The sequence below is a fragment of the Sus scrofa genome, chromosome 5, assembly GCF_000003025.6.
Source record: "Sus scrofa isolate TJ Tabasco breed Duroc chromosome 5, Sscrofa11.1, whole genome shotgun sequence".
Taxonomy (NCBI): Eukaryota; Metazoa; Chordata; class Mammalia; order Artiodactyla; family Suidae; genus Sus; species Sus scrofa.
The window spans coordinates 8,905,525-8,921,181 of NC_010447.5; positions in this window are offsets into that span (position 1 = coordinate 8,905,525).

The following is a 15,657-nucleotide window of genomic DNA, read 5'->3' on the forward strand; positions in this document are numbered from 1 at the left end:
AGCCTTCTCTTCTGCCCCCTTGAGGCCACTTTGGTATTGAAGGTGTTCAGTCTTGTTTTCTCTGAGGGTGGAGTTGCCTGGGCAGGGGCGGGGGGTGCCTTCATTGTATGTGAGTGAATGAGCCAGAGCATAATTATAACGTTAAAAATTTGCCAGAGGTACCTTTCTGGAGAGCTGTTTGGCACTGCATTTCAGTTGAATAGAGATGTGCCATGTGATACAGCAATTCCATTCTTTTCCCCAGGGAGGGATGCAAGCCGTGCAAGCAGATCGAGCATTCATCTGGTCTCTTGTTCGACACATATACGTAACATCCTGTGTGCCAGGTCGCGAAGACCCCTGGGATCCAGCAGTCACATAGCACATGGTCTCTGCCCTAAGGGAGCTCTTATTCCAGGCATAAAACTCAACAAGGGTGGGGAGTGAAATATGGCCTTAAATTCTTTGATGCTTTGCCCACAGAGAGGCGGAGTCTGTGTCTCCTGGCCTTGAATATGGGCGGGCTTGTGATTTGTTGGTCAATGGATGACATGGTGCCATTTTCCTGGCCCAGAACTTAAAGAAAATGTATCAACTTTCACATTCCACGTCCTGGAACACTCAGTCCCCAGCTGTCATGTAAGAAGTCTGACTGTGTTGACACCACTAAGATGTCACATCCACACTCAGGTCAAGAATTCCAGCTGAGCCCAGCCTTCTGGCCATCACCACCGCTGCCCTGTACCAGCTGAATATGAATGACTTCAGGTGATGCCACATGGAATAGAAGAATCACTCAGCTCAGCCGCAAGGTACAACATCATGACGCCTAAAAAAAATGCGTGTTGTTTCAAGCCACCAAATTCTGGAGTGGTTTTTATCTTTTTTATTTTTGTCTTTTTAGGACTGAACCCACGGCATATGGAAGTTCCCAGACTAGGGGGTGAATCAGAGCTGCAGCCACCGGTCTACACCATAGTCAAGCAACACAGGATCCGAGCGGTGTCTGCAACCTACACCACAACTTGGATCCCTTGTTGCCCTGGCTGTGGTGTAGGCCAGCAGCTATAGCTCTGATTCCACCCCTAGCCTGGAAACTTCCATAAGCAGTGGGTGTGGCTCTAAAAAAAAAAAAAAACTGAAGCCCTGTTCTTCCAGTTTTCCCAAAGCACAGAGTGCCTCACTCCTGATCTCCACTCTGAGTTCCCTCTCAGCGGGGGGCTGTGCATCTGCAGCTGCAGTGGCTCCTGATTTAATCCATGTCGAGGCTGATGGCAGTGCCAAATTTTGATTCACAGAGTGATGGGGCATTCCCTAGGGACTTAAATCTCTGCCGTGGTATGGATTCCATCCCTGGCCCAGGAATTGTGTATACCACAGGCTTGGCCAAAAAAAAAAAAAAAAAAAAAAATCTAATTTAATAAAATAAAATAAGGAACCCAGTAAGTGGAGAAAACCCTAGCATGGATGGATACAGCTAAAGAATGAATTGGTGAGGTTAGTGGATGATCACAGAAATTGAAAGCTTTGGTATAGTTTACTGATGGCTGTGAAACTGAGCAGGGCCCTGTGGGGTTCCTGGATAAAAAGCCTTTGTGCAGCACAGTCGTTAAGAACCCGACTAGTGTCTATGAGCATGCAGGTTCGATCCCTGGCCTCGCTCAGTGAGTTAAGGATCCAGCGTTGCCGTGAACTGTGGTTAGGTCACAGAGGCAACTCAGATCCTGCTTTGCTGCGGCTGTGGCATAGCTGGCAGCTACAGCTCTAATTCGACCCCTAGCCTGGGAACGTCCATGTGCCAAGGGTGCAGCCATAAAAAAAAATAAATAAATAAATAAAATAAGAAGGCTTTGTTTCCCCCACTTCTTGTTTTTAGGGAATAAGTTTCAGCCCTTCATGACCTTCCCTGAGTTCCAAAGGGCAGGCTCAGACTGTTGCTTATCAGGAAAGGGAGGGGATGCCGAGACAAGGGAGGAGCAGTCCAGAAACCACAGTGCAGCCCTGGGCCAGGGTCCTGGTTTTTCCTCCAAGGAGTATCTCTGATAACACTATCTTTGAGCTCTTCTGCAGAACAAAACCCCCAACAAACGAAAGGTGTTAACTACTTGATGAAGCATTCTTCGTTCCAGAAAGGAGGGCCACCAGGACCAGTCCTAGGTCCCCTAAGCACCAGCTTTTTTTTTTCTTTTTTCTTTTTTTGGTCTTTTTGCCATTTCTTGGGCTGCTCCTGCGGCATATGGAAGTTCCCAGGCTGTGGGTCAAATCAGAGCTGTAGCCACCGGCCTACACCAGAGCCACAACAACGAAGGATCCCAGCCACATCTGCAACCTACACCACAGCTCACGGCAACGCCAGATCCTTAACCCAATAAGCAAGGCCGGGGACCGAACCTGCAACCTCATGGTTCCTAGTCAGATTCGTTAACCACTGCACCACGACGGGAACTCCCACCTAAGCACCAGCTTTAAAGAATGGGAGCTTGCACCGACCCTAATCCTTATCTGCGGCCCTATTTTCCACTCACAAACTATAAGACCAGCTCCTAATTTCTCCCAAAGGAGGGTACAGTCTTTAAAGCCTGCTGTGGCCTCCTTTGCCTGGCAAAGCAATAAAAAGCATATTTTTTTTCCTCCTTTACCCAAAACTCTGTCTGTGTCTCTTTCTTTCTTTCGCTTTTTGGTGCTGCACCCAAGGCATATGGAGGTTCCCAGGTTAGAGGTCTAGTCGGAGCTGCAGCTGCCAGCCTATGCCACAGCCACAGCAAGGTGGGATCTGAGCTGTGTCTGCGACCTACACCACAGCTCACAGCAATGCTGGATCCTTAACCCGCTGAGCAAGGCCGGGGATCAAACCCACAACCTCATGGTTCCCAGTCAGATTTGTTAACCACTGAGCCATGATGGAAACTCCCTGGTGTTTTGTTTTTAATGACACAGAGGTAGGTTCTGGTTGGATTAGAAATAGCCCAGCGAACCCTGAACGTAAATGGAGGGACCTGAAATTATTCATTAAAGAGATTCAGGTCCAACCCCCCCTTTTTCCAGAGGGGTCTCAAACACAGAGACAGGATGGGATTGACTCCAAGGCTCCCAACATGAGCTTTGTAATGTCCCACAGGAGGCTTTTGGTGCACAGGGAAGATTTTTACAATTCCTTGGATTTTAAGCTTAAATGATTGGCCCAAGCTTTCCCTAGCGAGGGGTGCTGAGCAGCGCGCGCACATCAGAATTACCTGGGGTTCTTTTCGAACTGGGCTGTGCTTCCCCTTCCCCCAGCTTCTGATTCAGCAGGCCTGGGGGTGGTATCTATATTTTGAACAAGCCCAGATGATTCTTGTTTTGTTTCTACTCAGAAGCTTACTTTTTTTATTTTTTAAAATTGTATCAGTAATTAACAAGTACATTCTTGTGAGGAATACAGCTGGGTACACAAAACCATCTGGGAAAGCCACCTGCCCACCCACCCCTTATGCCCACGGCACTGCTCAAAAGGATCCACAGTTTGAAAGCCACCTCTCGGTCCGCTCTCTGAGTTTACTCACTATATGCGCATGGACAGGAATCTAATTTTTTTTTTTTTTTTTTTTTTTTTTTTTAGGGCTGCACCTGCAGCACATGGAGGTTCCCAGGCTAGGGGTCGAATTGGAGCTACAGCTACCAGCCTATACCACAGCCACAGCAACGCCAGATCCAAGCCATGTCTGCGACCTACACTGCAGTTCAGCAATGCCAGATACATAACCCAATAAACAAGGCCAGGGATCAAACCTGTGTCCTCATGGATACTAGTCAGATTCGTTTCTGCTGAGCCACAATAAGAACTCCAAATCTATTTTTTTTTCTTTTTTTTTTTTTTCTTTTTTTGGTTGTGCCCATAGCATACGAAAGTTCCCAGACTAGGACTCAAACCTGTGCCACAGAAAGGATCTGATCCTTGACCCTCTGTGCCACCAGGGAACTCCTCTAGTTTTTAAATAAGTAGGATTACAGCGTTCGTACTGTTCCGTGAATTGCTTTTTTTTTAATTTGACGATGTGTCTTGAAAGTTTTCTCATATCCCTGTCAATAGATGTTACCTAATTCTGTTTATCAGGCTGCGAACTATTTCACAGTCCTGAAATATCATTGAAGGAAAGCAGAATATGTCACCCAAAATATGCCTCTTTGACCTAAGAATTCTTTTGAGCTGAAGGCAATTAAGATGTAGCAAATGAGAGATCCTGTTGTGGCTCAGGGGGTTAAGAATCCGACTAGTATCCATGAAGACGTGGGTTCGATCCCTGGCCTTGCTCTCAATGGATTAAGGATCTGGTGCTGCCATGAGCTCTGGTGTAGGTTGCAGATTCGGATCGGACCCTGAGTTGCTGTGGCTGTGGTGTAGGCTGGCAGCTCTGATTCGACCCCTGGCCTGGGAACCTCCATGTACCATGATGTGACCATAAAAAGTAAATAATAATAATAATAATAATAATAATAATAATGGGATGGGGAGGGGGAGAAAGTACTCAGGTTACGATGGTTATCATGGTTAGTGTCCTTTCAACTGGAAAGCTACCAGATTGGGGATTTATGGTGGCTGTATCCAGGCAGTCCAATGACATTTAGGTAAGATTTTTTTCTGTGGCTGCTGTTTGTTCAGATGTTTTTAGCTTAAAATCTTAATGCCACTGGAATGCATTTTGGATCCCTACAACTGTGTGGTCTGCAAAACCCCAAATATTTGCTCTCTGGCTCTTTACAAAAAGCAGAAAACTTTTGTGTTGGAGTTCCCATCACGGCGCAGCAGAAATGAATCCGACTGGGAACCATGAGGTTGTGAGTTCGATCCCTGGCCTTGCTTAGTGGGTTAAGGATCTGGCGTTGCCATGAGCTGTGGTGTAGGTCGCAGACGAGGCTCAGATCTGGTGTCGCTGTGGCTGTGGTGCAGGCTGGCAGCTGTAGCTCCAATTAGACCCTTAGCCTGGGAACCTCCATATGCTGCAGGTGCAGCCCTAAAAAGACAAAAGACAAACAAACAAACAAACAAAAACCCCCGCAACGGGGGATAAGGTCTGAGGAGGGGAGACAGACAGGTTTACAACATCAGGTGACTATAGAAGACTCCCAAAGAGATAACTGGAAGGTAAGATCTGAAGAGTATAGAGCATTTCAAGATTTTTGGAAAAAGCAAATGAGATAACTGGCTAAACCGAAGCCTCAGAGATTATCTTGCTCTTTGTAGTTTAAAGGTTCTTCTTTGCCCTTAAACGATTTTGCAGCTCTGTACATTGTAGGTACAGGTTAGCAATGCAGATAATCCTTATCTGTACACAAGCCAATAAATCCTGTTCCGTGGAAGGATGCTTTCCTCGCAACAGAAAAAGCCACTTCTATGTCCACTTGCAAATTTAACATTTTTTTTTTCTGGCTGTGCCCATGACTTGCGGGAGTTCCTGGGCCAGGGATCAAATCCATGCCCCAGCAGTGACAACACTGGATCCTAAACCCACTGAACCACCAGAGAACTCCAAAGCATATGCACGGTTGCTTTTTTTTTTTTTTTTTTTCTGGGCTAGGGATCAAACCCGCTCCACAGCTAAGACCCAAGCCACAGCAATGGCAACACTGGATCCTTTACAGCTAAGGCCAGCAGGGAACTAACAGCAGCAACCTAACATTTCTTTCTTTCTTTTTTTTCTTTCTGCTTTTTAGAGCCAAACCTGCGGCACATGGAGGTTCCCAGGGTAGGGGGTCTAATTGGAACTACAGCTGCCAGCTTACACCACAGCCACAGCAACACCAGATCCAATCCGCATCTGCAGCCTTTGGCACAGTTCATGGAAATGCCGGATCTTAACCCACTGAGCAAGGCCAAGGATCGAACCCGCGTCCTCACCGATACTAGTCTTTCCCCTGAGCCACAAAGGGAACAAACATTTCTTTCCTTCATATAACTATATGGTTCTATGTTCTCCTTTGAACCACTTTCGGCATCTGCCTAGTTCCCTTGTTCATTAATGAGCTAAATAAAAATCTTTGACATATGTTCATTTTATATCTGTACAAGTGTCGTGATTTCATCGCTGTTTAAAATTCACACTTTCCCAAGAGTAGACATCAGCGTATGTTCTGGGCAGGTGGAGAAGCAGGTACAGAGGCACTGCCGCAGGGAGGCCTGCATGTGGAATGGGAGAGGGTGGTATGAGGGGCGACCCCGGCGACCAAAGGGTGTGCTGGGACCCAGCTGGATGTCCCTGGAGCCTTCATGGGGAAGCCACTGGAGGGTGGCAGTCAGTGAAATAACAGTCTGATTCTCAGCTACTGGGTGGAGAACAGAGCTAAGGGGCAGGAGGAGGACGAGGAATATGCAGCTGGAGATCGGCTCGGCCATCCAGGTGGGAGGTGACTGCGGCCGGGACTAAGCGGGTTGAGGGTTGAGGAGGCAGCAGAACCTCAAGCAAATGAGGGGCAGGTAGCCTAGGAGAAAGTCTAAAAGGGGGCACCACCTCTGATTTCATTCACAGGATAAATGCTCCAGGCCAGGGAACGCAGCAAGGGACTCAAGACACCTGCATGCACCTGCCTGCTGCTTCGGGGAGTGAAGGTGCCGGGGAAGCTCTGAGCAGGGAGGGGAAGGCTGGTGGTGGTGGAAGGCATGAGCTCTGCTGTGTGATCTCAGAAAGTTACTTCTTTCTTTTTTGTTTTTGTCTTTTTAGGGCCACACCTGAGGCTTATGGAAGTTCCCAGGCTAGGGGTTGAATCGGAGCTGTAACTGCGGGCCTACACCACAGCCAGGGCAACACAGGATCTGACCCTGCAGCTCCCGGCAACACTGGATCCTTGACATACTGAGCAAGGCCAGGGATCGAACCCGAATCATTGTGGATAGTAGTCGGGTACATAATCCGATGAACCACAACAGGAACTCCCTACTTATTTGTTTTGAGACAGTCTCCATAACTCTAAAATGGGCACATTAGGAGTTCCTGTTGTGGCTTAGTGGAAATGAACCCGAACTAGTATCCGTGAGATGCTGGTTCAATCCCTGGCCCTGCTCAGTGGGTTAAGGATCCAGCGTTGCCACAGCTGTGGTGTAGCTCGCAGATGTGGCTTGGATCATGTGTTGCTATGGCTGTGGTGTAGGCCAGCGGCTGCAACTCCGATTCTACCCCTAGCCTGGCAATTTCCATACGCTGCACCTGCGGCCCTAAAGAAATAAATTAAGTAAATAAAAAATAAAAATAAAAATAAGTAAATAAATAAAATGGACATGATAAAACAGTGCTTTCCTCAAAGAGTTGATTGGATGATCCAACGAAATAAAAGATCGTTCTTGGAGTTCCCACTGTGGTGCAGCCTCTTAAGTATCCACCTGCAACAGTTTGGGTCACTGCAGAGGAGCGGGTTCAATCCCCAGCCCAGCACAGTGGGTTAAAGCATCAGCTCAGATTTGATTCCTGGTCCAGGAACTTCTATATGCTGCAGTTGTGGCAAAAAAAAAAAAAAAAAAAAAAAAAAAAAAAAAAAAAATTCTGCTCTGTAAGTAATGTAAAAAATTTCTGCTCTCTGTAAATGGCAGCTAATATTATTTCCCAAGGAATAATAAATGCCTCAAGCACACTAAAATAACTTCTACATTGGCATAGTGCCTCAAACCTTTTTGATGTTTTTTTGTTTTGTTTTGTTTTGTTTTTCATCTTTTTGCCTTTTCTAGGGCGACTTCCCACAGCATATGGAGATTCCCAGACTAGGGGTCTAATCAGAGCTGTAGCCACCGGCCTATGCCAGAGCCACAGCAACGCAGGATCCGAGCCGCATCTGCGACCTACACCACAGCTCACTGGCAACGCCAGATCCTTAACCCACTGAGCAAGGCCAAGGATCGAACCTGCAACCTCATAGTTTCTAGTTGGATTCGCTAACCACTGTGCCACAACGGGAATTCCGTGCCTCAAACCTTTTTGGACCTTAAGTATAGAGTTGAGATACAAGGCAAGGATCTATATTAGTTTCCTGTGGCTGCTGTAACAAATTACAAAAACTTGGTGGCTTAAAGCTACAGAAATTTGGGAGTTCCCATCGTGGCTCAGCAGTAATGAAACCAACTAGTATCCATGAGGACATGGGTCCAATCCCTGGCATCCCTCAGTGGGTTAAGGATCTGGCGTTGCCGTGAGCTGTGGTGTAGGTCGCAGCCACTGCTTGGCTCTGGCATTGCTGTGGCTGTGGTGTAGGCTGGCAGCTGTAGCTCTGATTCAACTCCTAGCCTGGGAACTTCCTTATGCCGAGGTGCAGTCCTAAAAAGACAAAAAGAAAAAAAAAAAAAAGCTACAGAAACTTGGAGTTCCCTGGTGGCTTAGCGGGTTAAGGATCCAATGTTCTCACTGCTGTGGCTTAGGCCCCTGCTGTGGTGGAGGTTCAGTTACCGGCTTGGGAACTTCTACGTGTCCCCACTGTGGCAAAGAAAAAAAAAATAATAATAATTTACTCTGCAGGTACTGGAGACAGGAAATCTGAACTGAACAGGGATTGGCAGGGTTGGTTCCTTCTGGAGGCTCTGAGGGAAAAACTGCTCATGCCTCCCTCCGGGCTTTTGGTGGCTACAGGCAACCCTCGGCATTCCTGGTCTAATCTGCTTCTCTGTTCACATGGCCTTCTCTGCGTTTCCCTCCCTTTAGCTGCTCTTTAAAGACACATGTCATTGGGTTTAGGGCCCATCCTCATCCCAAATGACTGAATCAATAGATCCTTAGTTCAAAGTATCCTTTGCAAAGACCCAAATAAAGCCACATTCACAGGTTCCAGGTGGACCCATCTTGGGGGGAACCACCATTCAACCATCTAGAAGACCCATATTCATTTATTTTTTATGGAGGGAACCAGTGTCTCCAGCTCCACTTGCTAAGTAGTCCCTGCTCTCCCCACACATAATGTCACCTTTTCGTGTACCAAGTTCCCATTTGCAGCCTGCTTATAACTGGGCTCTGCATTCTATTCCATTTTCCGCCTATTTTTCCTGCCATATTATCCTTACTACTGTGATTTGGCAATACATCTTAATATTCGCTAGAGCAACTTCCACAACTTAACTTTTTTTGTTTTTACTACTCAGTGAATTTTATTACATTTATAGTTGTACAACGATCATCACAACCCAATTTTACAGCATTTCTATCCCAAACCCCCAGCCCATCCCCCTACCCCACAATCTGTTTCATTTAGAAGCCATGTTTTTCAAAGTCTGTGAGTCAGTATCTGTTCTACAAAGAAGTTCATTGTGTACTTTTTTTAGATTCCCCATGTAAGTGATAGCAAGTGGTGTTGGTGTCTCACTGTCTGACTGACTTCACTTAGCATGACAGTTTCTAGGTCCATCCATGTTGCTGCAAATGCCATTATTTCTTTCCTTTTAATGGCTAAGTAATATTCCATCGTGTATATGTCCCATATCTTCTTTATCTACTCCTCTGTCGATGGACATTTAGGTTGCTTCTATCTCTTGGCTATTGTATATAACGCTGCAATGAACATTGGAGTACATGTATCTCTTCGAGTCATGGTTCTCTCTGGATAGATGCCCAAGAGTGGGATAACTTTGTTTTTTTAAAAATACCATAACTTTTTTTTTCTTTTTAGGGCTACACCTGCGGCATAGGGAGGTTCCCAGGCTAGGGGTTGAATCAGAGCTGTAGCCACCAGCCTACACCAGAGTCACAGCAGCGCGGGATCCAAGCCGTGTCTGCAACCTACACCACAGCTCACGGCAACGCTGGATCCTCAACCCATGAGAAAGGCCAGGGATCGAACTCGCAACCTCATGGCTCCTAGTCGGATTTTTTAACCACTGAGCCAGAAGGGGAATGCCCAAAAATGCCTTAACATTTTAATGAACTTGATTTTCTTTCTTTCTTTTTTTTTTTTTGTCTTTTTAGGGCTAAGGGTTGAATCAGAGCTGTAGCTGCTGGCCTACACCACAGCAACAGCCACACCAGATCTAAGCCACGTCTGCGACCTACACCACAGCTCATGGCAACACCGGATCCTTAACCCACTGAGCAAGGCCAGGGATCGAACCTGTGTCCTCATGGATGCTAGTCAGATTTGTTTCTGCTGAGCCACGACAGGAACTCCCCCTTGATTTTTCCATATACATTTTAAAATCAGTTTATTCTGAGTTTATTCTCCCCTCCCCCCCAACCCTGCCACCAAAATCCCTTGGGATTGTGGCTATCCTAATGACTTTATAGATTAATTTGGAGGCAATTTTAAGACATTAGTTCAGTCCATACATGAATTAACTATGTCCCTTCATTTATTCTGGTCTTTTTTTTTTTTAACATCCTTTAATAGAATATAAAAGTATTCTCCAATGAGGCCACGTACAGAGTCTTTCCAAGGAGGCTCTTTTTTTTTTTTTTTTTTTTTTTTTGCCTTTTCTAGGGCCGCTCCTGTGGCATATGGAGGTTCCCAGGCTAGGGGTCTAATCGGAGCTGTAGCCACCAGCCTACGCCACAGCTCATGGCAATGCCGGATCCTTAACCCACTGAGCAAGGCCAGGGATCAAACCTGCAACCTTATGATTCCTAGTTGGATTCGTTAACCACTGAGCCACGACGGGAACTCTGCAAGGAGGCTCTTTTAGAGAAATTGAGTGGGAAGAACACTCTACAATTTACAAATGGCTTTTTTTTTTTTTTTTTTTTTTAACCAGGCCTGCAGTACACAAAAGTTCCTGGGCCAGGGATTGAACCTGTGCCAAAGCAGCAACTCAAGCCACTGCAGTGACAATGCCGGATTCCCAACCTAATGAGCCACCAGGGAACTCCCTAAATGGCTTGTTGGTATATATCCCTCTTCCCGGAGCCCTAATATCTGCATTTTACCAAAAAAGTAGCTGAGGCCCAGAGATGTGAAGGAGCTTCTCCAAAGATACACAGAAGTGACAGAGCTGAGACAAGGTCCCCTGGCCCAGTCTCTGGTATGCAACATGGCTTTCATACCAGGTAGCACCTACCCTTGCCCCCAGGCCAGTAGAGGCTTGGGTGGACAGATCGGATGCCATTCAATCTGTCACTGACAAAGCAAGCCATGGACACGTTGGAGGCTGGCTCACACTTGGTCCTTTATTTTAAGATCTGCACGAAGAGACACACGGCATAGATATACACAAGAATGATGAGAATACAGGTCGCCTTGACTTGCTGTGCCAGGGCCTGCTTGGATGAAGACTTGAAGGCCATCCTGCTTGTCCTATTGCTCTGGAACCTGGTGCTAACGGGCACCTTGTTGGCCCCCAGACCGCAGCCTCCTTCTCCCTTGCTGGCATCTTTGTCCCCAACCACCAGGCACAGGCTGATGGAGGCTGCTGTGAGCCTGCTCAGGGTGGCTGGGTCAGGTCCAGGGAAGCGCTGGCTAAAAGGGATGCTGGTAGCTGGAAGGGTGGTGGTGACCACATCCAGGTCTTTGGAGGCTGCCCGGCACAGCCTGGCCCACCCCAGGGACTGCAGGCCACTGCCCCACATGGCCCGGGCCACCTGTTCCACGGCTGCCCACAGCCTGTTCAGGCAGTGGAGCAGCAGAGACACAGCCACCTGCTGTAGCACGGCCCGCAGCAGCAGCTCCAGGGCCTTGCTGTTCTGGTGATGGAAGTCAGCCAGGCTGTAGTAGGCCCACTGGGCCATGGAGAGCAAGGCTAGGTGTGCCTCCCACTGCACACGCTGTTGGAGCCACAGGATGCAGCGGCAGGCTCCATGGATCAGAGTGGCCAGCAGCTGCAGGCCCCAGCCCCGCACAATGGTCAGCAGCTGCCACAAGGCCTGTTGGACAGGCAGCAGCACCTCCGTGCCCAGCTTCCGGGCCAGGATGAGAGTAAGCCCCCCACCCACCTGCAGACTCCTGCCCCACAGGATGCAGAGGCTCAGCATGGAGAGAGAAAGGCAGTGGGAGGCCGTGGCCACCCGCAGCCCCAGCCTGGGTACAGAGAAGTTCACCAGGCCCGGCCCACACCGGACCAGGAGCAGGAGCTGCCAGGCACCTCTGGCCAGCTGACTCCCATTCTGCTGGGCATCACCTTGGCAGCTGGTGGTGGAGGAGCAGGGAGGGGGGGCCTTCATGACCTAGAGGTTCTGTACCCAGCCTCCCACTCTGGGGGCATGGGGCTGCTCTCAGGCCACAAGGTGACATTAATGGACCCTCTGGCCCAAATGTCCTGCCATCTGGGCTAGGTGGTTTTGCAACAATCAATGACAGCACAAAAGATCAGCATGTGAGCTCATCTCAGAGAGATGACATTATTGCTTCAGTGGGCAAGGGAGGCAGCCTTTGAAAGTGAAACTGGGCTTTCTTTCTCTTTTTTATGCTTTAAAGGGCCCCACCTGAGGCATATGTTCTCAGGCTAGGGGTTGAATTGGAGCTTCAGCCACCAGCCTACACCACAGCTGCATCTGTGACCTACACCACAGCTCATGGTACCACCGGATCCTTACCCCACTGAGCCAGGCCAGGGATCAAACCTGCATCCTCATGGATAGTAGCTGGGTTTTTAACCTGCTGAGCCACAATGAGAGCTCCTGAAACTGTGATTTCTAGTTTGGGCCCACTGTGTTTGTGCCTGCAACTGACTAATGTGAGCCGGAGCCTCCTCTGTGCTAGGCCTGCAGTTTCTGCCACCATGAAGTTTCCAGTCCAGTAAGAGAGATGGACATGGAAATGCCCTAATGACCAAACTGCCTGACTCAGCTCTTCTCCAGTCCTCCTGCTTCCCCATTCTGCTCCTCTAGTCCCGCTAACCTCCCGCCATGGTTAGTCCACACCTGTTTTACCTGGAGAATTACCTGGCAGCAAAGAACGGCTGCCCTTCAGGGATTTGAGTGAAACCTTGGCCCCCATTCCATTCCTTACTAGAAGTTGCATTTTGACTTTCTTCGCAATGTGGGATGCGAGCCACGTCTTTGACCTACACCACAGCTCATGGCAATGCCGGATCCCTGACCCACTGATTGAGGGCAAGGATCGAACCTGCATCCTCATGGATGACAGTCGGATTCGATTCTGCTGCGCCACAACGAGAATTCCCCCCCGCACCGGGGAAATTTTTTTCAAGGCTTATTTCAGGCACACTGGATTCCTTTAGCCATTAGTTTGTTTTTTATCATGTGCATATTGTGAATCATGCTACTGATCATATTTATCTTTCTTATTTGGCTGGACAGAGGCTTGAAATCAAATGGGAGGACCACTCTGGCATAAACAGAGTTCTGTAATGTGCGTTTTGTGTGTGACGCCTCTCTGGCTTCATCTTACTTCCCTTGGCTCATGTCTTTACTTTTTTCTTGTTGAGTTGCCTATGTCTTGCTGTGTAGCCTTAGACATGTTCCTGGCAGAAGAAAGGATACAGTTAACCTCGTGAATGAATCCAAACCTACATATATCAATTAATCTAGCCTTTTGAAAAGCAGCACTACCTACCCAATCTTCCAAATGCCTATCCTGACTCCTGCCCTCTCTGCTTCCTCTCCCTGACCCCACCCACAGCGACTCACACAAATAGTCCCCGGATCCTATCCATCCTAAATATCCCGATTCTGCTCCTTCATGTCACCTGGTGCCCTTTTCCAGGTCAGGTATCCTGACGGCTTGCTTGGAATAGTGAAAACCCTTCTACTACATCCCCACCTTTAGTTGGCCCTTTAATGTCATTCTTAGGCAGAGCAGGCTCGGTATACATTTATTCAATCAATGAACGAATCCCTCATTTGACATGTGGGGAGACTGAGGCCCAAGGTGTTATCCCAGAGAGCTATATGCATAGCTGGCAGGACAATGCAGGCCTGCTGATACGCTCTCATGATTGGAAAGAGGGAATTATTTTAGAAGGAATAGTTGGTCTAGGACTTTTAGTAACGTTGTTTGTTAAAAGACTTTTCAACCCTCATCACAATTTTATTTTATTTATTTTTGTCTTTTTTTTTTTTTTAAGGGCTGCACCCGAGGCATACACAAGTTTCCAGGCCAGGGGTCGAATTGGAGCTACAGGTGCCAGACTACACCACAGGCACAGCAACTTGGGATCTGAAGCTCGTCAGCAACCTACACCACAGCTCACGGCAATGGCAGATCCTTAAGCCACTGAGCGAGGCGGGGGGTCCAGCCCACGTCCTCATGGATCCTAGTGAAGTTTGCTACAGCCGAGCCATGACAGGACTACTATTTTATTTGTATTTATTTATTTTTTGGCCTCACACTCAGCATACAGAGAGGTTCCCAGACCAGGGATCATACCTGCACCACAGCAATGACAAGGCCAGATCCTTAACTGCTAGGCCAACAGAGAACTCCCTTCTCTTCACAATTTTAAATAGCCTTACTTGGTCTACAGTGGTGGCTGTCTTGTTCCCCTCTGTATTGTCACAGCCTAGTGCAGGCAGTACCTGGCACAGAGCAGGCCTTCAGTAAGAACTTCTTACTGGAGTTCCTCTTGCGGCTCAGTGGTAACAACCTGACTAGTATCCATGAAAATGCGGGTTTGATCCCTGGCCTCACTCAGTGGGTTAAGGATTGGGCATTGCGGTGAGCTGTGGTGTAGGTCGAAGACGTGGCTTGGATCCTGCGTTGCTGTGGCTGTGGCTTGGGCTGGCAGCTGCAGGTCTGATTCGACTCCTGGCCTGGGAACTTCCGCACCTTCAGCCCTAAAAAAAGAAAAAAAAAAAAAAAAAAAGAATTTCTTACTGAATGAGTGACTTAGGATCCCCAAGTTCCTTTTCCAGTGAAGGGGCTACTGAACCCTGAGTCTGATGTTATGAAAACCCAACCTAGAGCCAGTCAGATTTAACCTCTGGCCTTCATTATTTGTATAAATTTTGCCAAATTATTTCCTCTTGGCCTGAAACTTAGTTTTTTCTGTAAGAGGCGACAGTAGGCCTATACTATAATCCCTTGTCTGCAATTCTAAAATGAAAAAAACTTTTTAAACAAAATTTAAGTATAGTTGATTTACAATGTTGTGTTAGTTTCTGGTGTAGACCAAAATATGTTTGTTTTCATATTCTTTTCCATTATGGTTTATTACAGGATATTAGATATGGTTCCCTATGCAAAACAGTAGGACCTCATTTTTTTTTTTCAGTAGGACCTTATTTATCTATTTCATATGTAGTAGTTTGTATCTGCTGATCCCCCCTAATATATGCCTCCCCTACCTCCTTTGCTTAGTAACCATAATTTGTTTTCTATGTCTGTGAGGCTGTTTCTGTTTTGTAAATAAGGTCATTTGTATCATGTTTTAGATTCCTCGCACGTATTTGTCTTCCTCTTTCTGACTTACCTCACTTAGAATGCTAATCTCTAGGTTCATCCATGTTGCTGTAAATGGCATCTCTCTCTCTCACACACACACACACACACACACCCCTTGTCATTTGGTGGCAAGAACCAAACCAACCTGAACTTGTTTGGCAGCTAAATTAGCCTTGAACTGTGAAGCTATTTATATTTAATCCCACTCCATGTGAATATTCATGTTTCTTCACAGAATTAATGAGCGTGTTTCATTAACGGGTTTAGGGAGGATTACATAATGTACAGTCTGTGCACCATATTGCAAGATATTATCTAAAACATGAAAAATGCTGAACTTGGAAACACATCTGGTCCCACAGATTTCCAATAAGGGGCTACAGCTGCCAGCCTGTGCCACAGCCA